This window comes from Triturus cristatus, chromosome 1_2, assembly GCF_964204655.1.
Source record: "Triturus cristatus chromosome 1_2, aTriCri1.1, whole genome shotgun sequence".
Classification (NCBI taxonomy): domain Eukaryota; kingdom Metazoa; phylum Chordata; class Amphibia; order Caudata; family Salamandridae; genus Triturus; species Triturus cristatus.
The window spans coordinates 443863723-443875312 of NC_140580.1; positions in this window are offsets into that span (position 1 = coordinate 443863723).

Genomic DNA, 11590 nt, shown 5'->3' on the forward strand with positions numbered 1-11590 from the left:
CGGACACCACCTATCTAATCCTCTCAGAGCGTGTAACCATTTGGCAATGAAAGTACCAAGCGGTAGGGTGCCGTAGCGGAACTGCAGATTGAGTCGCTTATCCAGGGGGGTTCAACCTCGTCCAGGAAATACTGCCTCTGCTGACATCCAGTTCTGAAGTCTATCCAAGAGCACTCTGCAGAGCAAGTTCTGGGAACTGGCAATCAGACTTATAGGTCTGTATTTTGCAGGGGAGTCATGTGAATCCTTTTTAAGTAAGGGGATGATTTCAGCCCATGTCCAATTTGTAAAATATAGTGTATTACAGTGTACTAATTATTTAACATATTTTTTTTAAATTATTAATTCTTTTGGTAACGCAGTACTCCCCAGGTAGTACAGCGGTACTTCGTATTTTGTTGTTTAAATATATAGAAACTTATAAATATTTTTCCCTACCTATTACCTCTTACCTCTTAGTGATAATAGGGGAAAAATACCAAACCTAATATTTACCTAGATCTGAAGGTGTAACACAGAACACAGGCAAAACTGTACCTAAAAACAACATGGCTGCGTTTAACTTTTATAAAGCCAGTCATTAGCCAATCACCTAATGACTTGTCCTCGCTTTGTACCGCTGTACTGCCGTGAAATACCACAAAATTCTGAGAAAATATAGCGGCAACAGTTATCACTAAGTTAAAATGCCTTATAACTTAAACTTAAAAATACTTATTCTGCTTACCTGTGTTACCCAAAAGAGTCATCTATGCACCACAATGTCAAATCCTGCAAAATTTCATGTAAATCCGTTACGCCGTTTTAGCGCTACTTGAAATAATAAAGTCTGTGTAAAATACATTGGAGTGCTAGTGTGTTTTGGGACCCCTTTTTTTCTTTGCAGCCTCTTGACCAAACACCGCAAACTTTCAATCCTGCAACAATGAAATGGGTGCAATAGGTCAGCAAAGTTTTGCGGAGATTCATCAAACGAGTGGCAAGTTATTGAGGGGCAAAAAGGCACACAAAACCCTGTTTCCCTAAATAAAATGATGTTGCATTTAAAATAAATTTACTATCACACTATAGGGGTTCTATAAGGAGGAATTATTACCATCAACAAAAACCACTCCATGTAATCAAAACTCACAAAATACGTAACAGGATGGTATATCTACATAAATCACAAAATGGAAGTTGTGAGGGTGGTGGAGCAGACGCACACATGTGTTAAGGCAAGAACCCTCACTCACCCTAAGGCAGTGGTCTTCAAACTTTTTGATGTCGAGACCCCCTTGTCAAACCTTCTTAGGTGTAAGGACCCCTTCGGACAATATTTTCTAGAAACTGGTTCTCCTCATCATCAACATCTAACGATAACTATAAATGCCTCTGTTATACCTGCCATCTTTTGCCATGTTTCCCCTGTTTTTTTACTTTCTGACCTAGTTACTTTTATTTTCAAATTTAATTTGGATTCTGTGTTCCCTAACTACGTGCTACTGTACCTTTTTATACCTTCAGAGTCCTGAGACCTGTTACTAAAGGACTTTCCGAAGGAGGATGTAGACTAGTAGTCTCCAATTGGTGAGACTACACGTAATTGCATTCTTGTGACAATGGTTTGGTCACTTGTGCAGTGAGGGTGTTTGACACTGGTGATTTGTGAACAATGGGATGTTAATTGCTTACTGTATTTTGATATTTGTTCCTATATCCTTACAGAAGGTGGACCTGACAACAGCTCATATCACTGACCAATGCCATATCAGTTACAGTGTGGTATTTTCGTAATTTCTTTATGATTTATTCACTTTGTAGCAGAGTGACGAAGTAATTGGTCCTGAGGAATGCCAAGAACCATTCGGTCTAACCAGGCATAAACATGTTGACCAGAGCCCAAAAGGGAACATCCATATCCCTATTCTCACTTAGCTATTTTTAAACCTATCCACTGGGGACACTAATAAAGGATTGACTTTGACTATCCAGGAGACAATTTTAACCCACTTTTGACTTTTTTTGTACTCTGCCCCTCACTCTAACCCACATTGGATGACTTAAAAACACCTCACGCACCTCTCCAGTGGGAGAGTTGGAGCCCACACTGTGTACCTTGCGGTCCCAGTGTGCAAGAGGGAACCCAATGATGAAGCATGTCACCTTAGGGTGAGTGAGGGTTCTTGTCTTAACATGTGTGCGTCTGCCCCTCCACCCTCACAATTTACATTTTGTGATCTATGTAGATATACCATCCGGTTACCTATTTTGTGAGTTTGGCATTTAAAAGAAATGCATTAAAAAAAGTGTGTCTAAGAGTAGGCAGCGATCCTCTGGCCACATTGCCCGCTCCCCTTTAAATATATGTTTAGACCCCGGGGGATAGGGCCTCCCGGGTCACTATTTGCTTATGGACGGGAGCCACATGCCCGTTACAATTTAAATATATGTTCAGGAGGAGGTGTTGCCAAGCCTGCGACCAAGATGGCCACACGGCATTGAAGCTCTGGAGGCGAGCATCTGTTTCTGCCAGGGTTCGGCTGTTACCTCTCGCCAACCCCATGCTGCCAAAAATCGTGCTCATGGAGAGGGGCCTCCTACGCCCATGACCATTGTCCTGGGTTCCTGCACGCTCCAGGTGGCAGTCTTTTCACAGCCTACTGCAGCGGCCTGATGTAGCCTTCAGAGGCCGCACGGTGATAGGGACCGTGGATGAGCCTAAGGGCGGGAATGCGTGGAGTACCAGTATATGCAGGGACCCGCATGGTGACTCTGCTTACCCAGTATAACAGTGGTGCTGATTGAAGCGGGGGCCAAATGTATATCGCTGAGGACTGGGCCACACAATTGAACCGCTGAGCCCTACGGCAGATGTTTGCACGGCCAATGAGTGAATGGACCTACTCATGAAATGAAAGAAAATAACGTATTTAATATAGCGTACAACTACTACAACTAGAGTGTCCTGGCGCAAGACAGCGGGAAGAGTGGCTGGGTGTTGGGGAGGGGTTCGTTTTTAAAAAGCCAGGTTTTAAGGTTCTATCTGAAAGTTAACAGGTCTGTGGTTAGTCTCAGAGGTGCTAGAAGACTATTCCACATCCTTGCGCCAAGGAAACTGAACGATCTTCCCGCCATACGCGCAAGGCGTATTTTGGGATTGAGGGCAAGGGTAGCATTTGTGAATCTTAGGGCTCTGGTTGGGATGTAGCGGTTAACGCGCTTATTCAGGTAGCCGGCTCCTAAGCCATAGAAAGCTTTTAAAAAGATCACCACAGCTTTGAAGTCGATCCTTTCCTTCATACACAGCCAATGCAGGGACCTTAGAATGGGGTCATACTGGATCTGGGTTTAGATCTCACAATAGCTCTGGCCGCCGCGTTTTGCACCACTTGCAGGTACTGGATGAGACATTTGGGCAAACCGAGGTACAAACTGTTGACATAGTCTAGTATAGATGTCACCAAGGCTTGCACCACTATCTTTCTACTGACTGGTGATAGCAGTGGCAGGAATTGTTTTAGTATGTGGAGTATACCAAAGCATGCGCCTATTAAAGTTTGGATCTGGAAAGAGTATTGTCGACAACAATACCTAAGTTCTTGACTTTCTCCTTAGCTGAAGGCCAGGGTGACAGGTCTTTTGGCCACCAAGTGCTCCATTTATACATTTCAGGTTGTCCAAAGAAGACAACTTCTGTTTTGTCTGGGTCACACTTCAGCTGATTTATCTTAAGACAATTAAATACCGTAGTGAGGCAGGACCTAATATCTGCGTAGCAAAGTCGATTCCTTTGTCGTATGTAAAAATCAGCTGAGTGTCATCCAGGTATGAGACAATTTTTGTGCCTTCTTCTTCTATCTATATATATATTGAAAAGGGTGGGACTGAGAATAGAGCCCTGGGGAGAACATACATTCAAGGCAGATAAGGGAGATGAAAAAGGGGGTCGCCAGATGTCCTGTAATCTGTTTTCTAGGAAGGAGGACATCCATGTTAAGGCGGTCCCGCCCAAACCAGGGTTTGCTAGTCTATTAAGGAGCCTCTTGTGTGGGACCGTGTCAAAGGCCACCGAAAAATCGAGTAGGATCAAAACAGCCTTTGCTCCTTGGTCTAGCTTACCCTTGATACATTCTGTCACCTTCAACAGAGCAGACTCTGTACTATAATTGGACCTAAAGCCTGATTGGGAATCATGAAGTAGCTTCCGGTCTTCGATGTGCTTTGAGAGAGCCCTATTTACATGTGTCTCTAGCACTTTAGAGAGGGCGGGAAGTAGGGAGATTGGCCAGTAGTTGGTGGGATCATTATGATTGGCATTAGCTTTTTCAAGAGGGGTAATATCTTTGCCTGCTTCCATAAGTGCGGCATAATGCCAGAACAGAGGGATGAGTTAAATAGCTTATTAGCTGTAGGATTGATGACAGGTGCTAATAGGTTAAGAATATTCACCGGGCAAGGGGCAGTTGGAGAACCTGACTTTATGCTTTGGAGAAGAGAAAGTGACTCCTCTAATTGAATCTCGGGGAATGATAGTAAAGGAGAGGGTTCTTGTGAGACAGATTTTCCATTTGCCGAGTGGTAGAAGGTCAGTTCTTCCTCAGAGATGTTATCCGAGGCTTGTTGGATTATGATGATCTTGTTATGGAAACATTGTGCTATCTGCCTAGACCATTCCACTGTGTGGGGCCATTTGTTCATGCCGGCTTTAGGGGAGGTGAATGATTTCACTATGCTAAAAATGTCTTTACTCCGTTTTGGGTCGATTCTATCTTGGTTTGGAAGAAGTTTTTCTTAGCCACCCTCACTGGTGTATAGTGAGCTGTTACGGTGTTTTTATATGTTTTCCTATCTTCAGGCAGATAATATTTACGCCATTTCCTTTCCATTCTTCTACAGCTCTTTTTAGTAATTCTAAGGAAATCATTAAACTACGGCGATGGTCGGCCGACCTCTTGGAGGAGCGTGTGGCTGAGGGTGCGGCAGAATTAATGTTTGCTCAGAGCCACGAGTCTAATAAGAGGGCATCCCTATCAGGGTTGCCTGTCAGCTCTGGGGAAGATCGCTCGAGGGCATCTGCTAGCGTCGGGATAGATATTTTGTGAAAAGCCCTGTACTTGCCGTCCCTCTGAATTGCATTTGGCTGGGAAACTGTACCTAAGTTGGGAATTATGAAGTTAAGAAGGAGGTGGTCTGACCAGGTAATAGGCAATGGTGGACTTGTCGATAGGTTAAAGTTGTGAACATTTTGGTCAAGGTATAGCCTTTCTCGTGGGTGGCTACAGAAATCGATAGGATTAGTTTGCAGAAAGAACAATTGATGGACAGAATGCAGACCAATGTCATACATTCACCCCAGTACAGAGATCTGGGCCTAAATCCATAGTTTTTTTGCTCACATTGCAGGCCTGCATCATCTCCACCAAGGAGGTTGCTCTGGGGAGCAATCCTTGACCCTGTTGCAGGCAGGTCGCTCCGAACGCCGCACAACTCCACCTGCTGTGCCTGTGTCCCTTGCTCCTTACTCTCGCTGCTGTTGCGAGTTCGAGGGCCTCCTCCACCCGCAGGCTTCCGCCTGCGCCTCATCCCTGGTGGCACAGTGGTGAGCCGTGAGTATCTGTCTGCGCGCTCTGTTCCATTTTTTTCTGCCTGTTTTACTTGTCTGTCATTTTATTGTAGTCTGTTCTGCTGTTATATTAACTGCTGTAGTCTGTTTTTTCTGCTATTGATTGATTAAACTGTAATAATTTGTTTTCTGCTTGTACTCCTTTTTTGTACTCCTTCTCTGCCCATTTTTCCCCCTTCCCCCATAGCCCTCCCAGCGTTTCAGCCTTCTCCTTCCCGCTGCTGTGTCCCCTGCGGCCCCGCCCCCCTCGCTCGCCCATTCATGCCCTCTTCCGCCTCCCACCAGCTCCTCCCTCCCACCTCCCCTTCTTATGGCGGCTGCTGGCGTGCCGAAGGCGGGCCAAAGGCAAGCCCGTCTGCACCTGTCCGCGCCTGGACTGAGCCCAGTGCCAGACACCCAGACCCCAGCGAACACCACGTCACCCGACGTCGCTATGACGCCAACATCCTTCACGCACTCAACGTCGGCCGCTCATCCACCTGCTTCCAGGCCACCCCAAAGTGCACCCACGGACCCTTCTTCTGCCGGATCTGCAGCTTCACCGGCCTCCAAGCCACCGACCCGCCCACTAGAGCAGGACGCAAACGCCTCAACTGCATACTACTCAACACCCGCTCCGTCCACAAGCATGCCATCGAACTCTGGAACCTACTCAATTCAGCCTCCCCGGACAACGCCTTCCTGACGGAGACCTGGATGACCACCTCCTCGGGCCTGACATCGCCATAGCCATTCCGGGTGGCTACAAGATCACCCGCAGGGACAGCACCAACTGAGTAGGAGAAGGAATAGGCATCGTCCACAGGAACACCCTCAGAATCTCGACCAGCACCGATGACGCCCTCAGCGCCGCCAAACACCCCCACTTCCAGATCCACACTGATCCCAACACCACCCTCAGAGGAACCCTCATCTATAGACCCCCCCGGACCCCGGCCATATTTCAGCGACTCCATCGCTGACCTCATCAGCACGCACGCCCTCGCATCCACAGACTACATCCTCCTCGGAGACCTGAACTTCCACCTCGAGAACACCAACAACAGCAACTCCACCACCCTGCTTGACAACCTCGCCAACCTCGGACTCAAACAGCTCGCCATGACTCCCACCCATTCCGCCGGACACACACTCGACCCCGTCTTTTCTGCTATTAACAATGTCACCTTCTGCCACACCACCGAACTCCACTGGACCAACCACCGCTGCATCCACTTCACCTTCGAGAAACCCACCACGCACCTCCTCCCACAACGGTACCCCCCACTGCAGCTGGAACAAGGTCACCGAAGACCAGCTAATCACCACCCTCGCCCAAAACCCACTAACCGATACCGCCGACACCGACACTGCCGCCCGCAACCTCAGGCAATGGATCAACGACTGCGCCAACACTCTCGCACCGATCAAGAAACCCTCAAACAGACACACTGACAGAAAAGCCATCTGGTTCACCGCCAACCTCCAGGCATCCAAACAGGCCTGCCGAAGACTCGAGAAGAAGTGGCACCACAAACAGGCAGCAGACAACTACACAGCCCACAGGAACGCCATCCGCAGGCATCACCAACTCATCCGAACCGCCAAAAGGACCTCCTTCTAGGAACGCATTGACAACATCGCACAGAACAGCAAAGAGCTCTTCAACATCGTGAAGGAACTCTCCAACCCCAGCTCCAACTCCAACGACATACTGCTGTCGCAAGATCTCTGCGACTCCCTAGCCTCCTTCTTCCACTGCAAGATCGCAGACATCGACGACAGCTTCAACAACCAGACCCCCTCGACAGCCACCGACACCTCAGAATCACCGCCCCCCAGCCACACCGGCCTCCTGCTCTCCTGGACCCAAGTCAGCGACGACGACACCATCAAAATCATGAACACCATCCACTCCGGCTCACCATCCAACCACTGCCCGCACCACATCTTCAATAAAGCAAGCTCCATCATCGCACCCCATCTCCGGAAGATCGTCAACAACTCCTTCGAGACCGCCACCTTCCCGGAGAGCTGGAAGCACGCCAAGATCAACGCCTTACTCAAGAAACCCAAGGCGGACCCTAAGGACCTCAAGAACTTCCGGCCCATCTCCCTGCTCCCGTTCCCGGCAAAAGTAATCGAGAAGATTTTCAACAGGCAACTAACACGCTTCCTCGAAGAGAACAACGCTCTGGGCTCGTCCCAATCTGGATTCTGCAGCAACTACAGCATCGAAACTGCCCTCATCGTCACCACCGACGACATCAGGACCATGCTGGACAACGGCGAAACCGGGGCCCTCATCCTCCTGGACCTTTCAGCCACCTTCGACACCGTCTGCCACCACACCCTATGCACACGCCTCCACAATGCAGGGATCCGCGACAAAGCCATGGACTGGACCAACTCCTTCCTCACCGACAGAACCCAGAGGGTCTGCCTTACCCCGTTCCGATCAGAAGCCACCAAGATCATCTGCGGCGTTCCCCAAGGATCATCCCTCAGCCCGACACTCTTCAACGTCTACATGGCACCGCTCGCTGGCATCGTCCGATCGCACGACCTCAACATCATCTCATACGCCAATGACACCCAAGCTGATCCTCTCCCTCAGCAAGGCCCCCACTACCGCCAAAACCAATCTTCACAAAGGAATGAAGGACGTTGCCCAATGGATGAAGAACAGCTGCCTGAAACTGAACTCAGACAAGATGGAGGTCCTCATCCTGGGCTCCACCCCCTCTGCCTGGGATGACTCCTGGTGACCGACCACCCTGGGAGCTGCACCGACACCCACCGACCACGCACGCAACATGGGGTTCATCCTAGACTCATCGCTATCAATTACCCAGCAAGTCAACGCCATCTCATCCTCCTGCTTCAACACCCTCCGCATGCTCCGCAAGATCTACAGATGGAACCCCACCAGAACCAGAAAAACAGTCACCTAGGCCCTCGTCAGCAGCAGACTGGACTACGGCAATGCCCTCTACGTGGGAACCATGGCCCAACTCCAGAAACTACTCCAACGCATACAGAACGCCTCTGCATGCCTCATCCTTGACACCCCCCGCCACAGCCACATCACAGCCTACCTGAGAGACCTGCACTGGCTCCCTGTCAACAAGAGGATCACCTTCAAGCTCCTCACCCATGCTCACAAGGCACTTCACAATACCGGACCAGCATACCTCAACAACCGACTCACCTTCTACACCCCGAACCACCAGCTCCACTCCGCCGACCTCGCCCTTGCCACCGTTCCACGCATCCGCAAAACGACCGCCGGTGGCAGATCATTCTCCCACCTCGCAGCAAGACCTGGAACACCCTCCCCATCCACCTGCGGCAGACACAGGACCTACTGACCTTCAGGAGACTTCTCAAGACCTAGCTGTTCGAGCAGTAGCAGCACCCCCCCCACCCCCAGCGCCTTGAGACCCTCATGGGTGAGTAGTGCGCTCTACAAATGATTGCATGATTGATTGATTGATTGATAAGGTCATGTTCTTTATCCATATGCATATTGAAATCTCCCAAAATGAGGCAGTTGTTATATTTTAGGGCCAGCAAGGTGGTGGCTGTGTTAAGTGTGGTGATAAAATTACAGAGTGCGCCTGGAGGTCTGTACATCTGAATTACTATTACACTTTGATGGGGAAATAAGATGCAACAGAAGCCTAAGTACTCTGCCCCCTTGATGTTATTTATCGAGATGGGAGAGCAGTCCAGCTTTTGTTTAAATATAATGACAACACCACCAACTTTCCCACAAGGCCGGTCCTTTCTGAGAATTTTGTAGCCCGTTGGGATGGCTGAGGAAATGGTGGGGTTGGAGGCCTCAAACAGCCAGGTCTCATTGAAGAATAAAAGATCTGGCTGTTCATCTAGCAGTAGGTCGTAAATGTGTAACTCGTATTTTTGCATAGAACGACAATTCAATAATGTGGCCTTAAGATTCTCTGTTTTCTTTACGTCCTTCCACTTATTGCTAAAAAGTGGGACCTTAGGGGAAATCGCTGTAGGCTGGGAAGGAGTCCAGTTGCAGCCTTAGCAATGGAAGCTGTTTTCGGTATTAGGGTCTACAGGTCTACATTGGCAGAATACTGGCGGTTTTAGACTGAGCAGTTTATCACGCTTATAATTTAGTGGTACCGGTGGGAGTCTGGGCAGCATGGCCGGTGCCAGTTGCCTCCGGGACGCTGACGGGCGCAGGTGGGCTTGCCTTAGGCACGCCTTTGGCACGCCAACGGGACGTCCGATGCACGCGTTCATTTGCATCAATTTAAATAGGCAAGAGCCTTCGATGCAACTGGACTGCTAGCCCAGCTGGAAAGGCTGAAGTGAGAAAGCGGAAGTGAGAAGCTAATTAACCAGCCCTCCGCACAATTGACGCTTCAGCTGCGGCAGACCAGGGCTGTGATGAGGCTAAAGGCGGGGACCGAGTAACAGATTATGCGCAGTGCATAGGTGCCAGGTATGCTTAAAGTGCAAAGTTTAATTAAAAAGAAGTTAAAAAACAGTTAAAACAGGGTTCTTAAATGCATAACAATCTCTGACACTGTTATGCAGCATCACTATGCTTGGGCGGTAGTGGCCCGGGACTTGGCTCGGCGTGCCTGTGGGCCCCCTCTACACTGGAGTGCGAGGTACATGGTTTGTGCCCTACCATCTCCTATCCGCCCGGCAGCTGCTGTTCTCCTTGGGGATTATAGGAGTGCCTGCGCCCCAACCGTTGCACGTTGCTGCATTCAGCAGGAAGCCGTCCTTTAAAGGCTGCCATCACTCCTGATTGAGGCCCACCACCCCTGACCTGACGGTCACTCTGGAGCCCACTTCCTTATTAGACTGAGTCATTTAAGGTCGATATCCATATCCTACTGGCGGTCGCCAGGAGGTAATTATTATAGTTAGGACCTACTTTCCATAGGAAAAGCATTTTTAATTTTTCTAATAACTTTGGTGATGTTTGATACATTTTCACAAACGTAACAAAACGAATGTGCTAGTCACTTCCACTGCTGTCTGGAAAGATTCAGGGTGATTTATCAAGTGGAGGCCGAGAAAAAGAAGGGTCCCAAAACGCGTTTCCCCATGCAATTTTCCATTGGGATTTTAGAAATGACTACATTCCGAACCGTTGAACAGAATTACACCAAAATTGGCAGAAAGCTGGATCTTGGTCCAGTAAGAGTGCTTTTTGTAATTTGGTCTAAATCTGTTCAGTAGTTTTAGAGTTATTAAAGAAAATAGATTTATGCATATTTAGAAATGTAGATCTACACGCCAACAGAAATGCCTTGATTGGCTGCCACCACTTCAACCAGGAACTGGTGGCAGCCATCTTGGGACTCGGACTTGGCTGTGACTCACACGCCCACTCAGAGGCTTACTGAGACACTGATGCACTCACTCACACACTCGCTGTCAAAAGTTAGTGGTTAAATTTAGGAACTACAGTTAAAAAAACCTTAGAAATTCCCTTATAAAAACAATGTTTACAGGGATTTTATAGCAAGGAAATAGAATACACATAAAATAAATAAATTAGAAAAACTTTGAAATTTACAAAAAAAACAAAGGTTACATGGTCTTTATAGTTCCGAAATAGAATTTTAAATAAACCTTAGAAATTCACTGGAAAAAAACTAAGATTACAGGGACATTATAGTTAGGCTCACATTTCACTCGTACAAAACCATAGAAATTCAGCAGTTATAGTTACCTGACCTAACTATAACTAACGACCCCGCAATGCACTGCTTATGACCTCACATATTACATCCCTCATGACATGGTCAATGACATCAGTGATGACATCTCATCAGTGGTAAAGCTCCCATAAAGCCATAACAAACAGCTATGTCCCGGGGTGGGCACCTTGGGACATAGCAGGTGCCGGTCCTAGGGGGGTGTCAGTCTCCAGGGCATTAATTTGCTAAGTAATAATTAATTAATAACCCCCAGAAGGGGGTCCATGCGCTACCCTTCCTTTTTTATTCA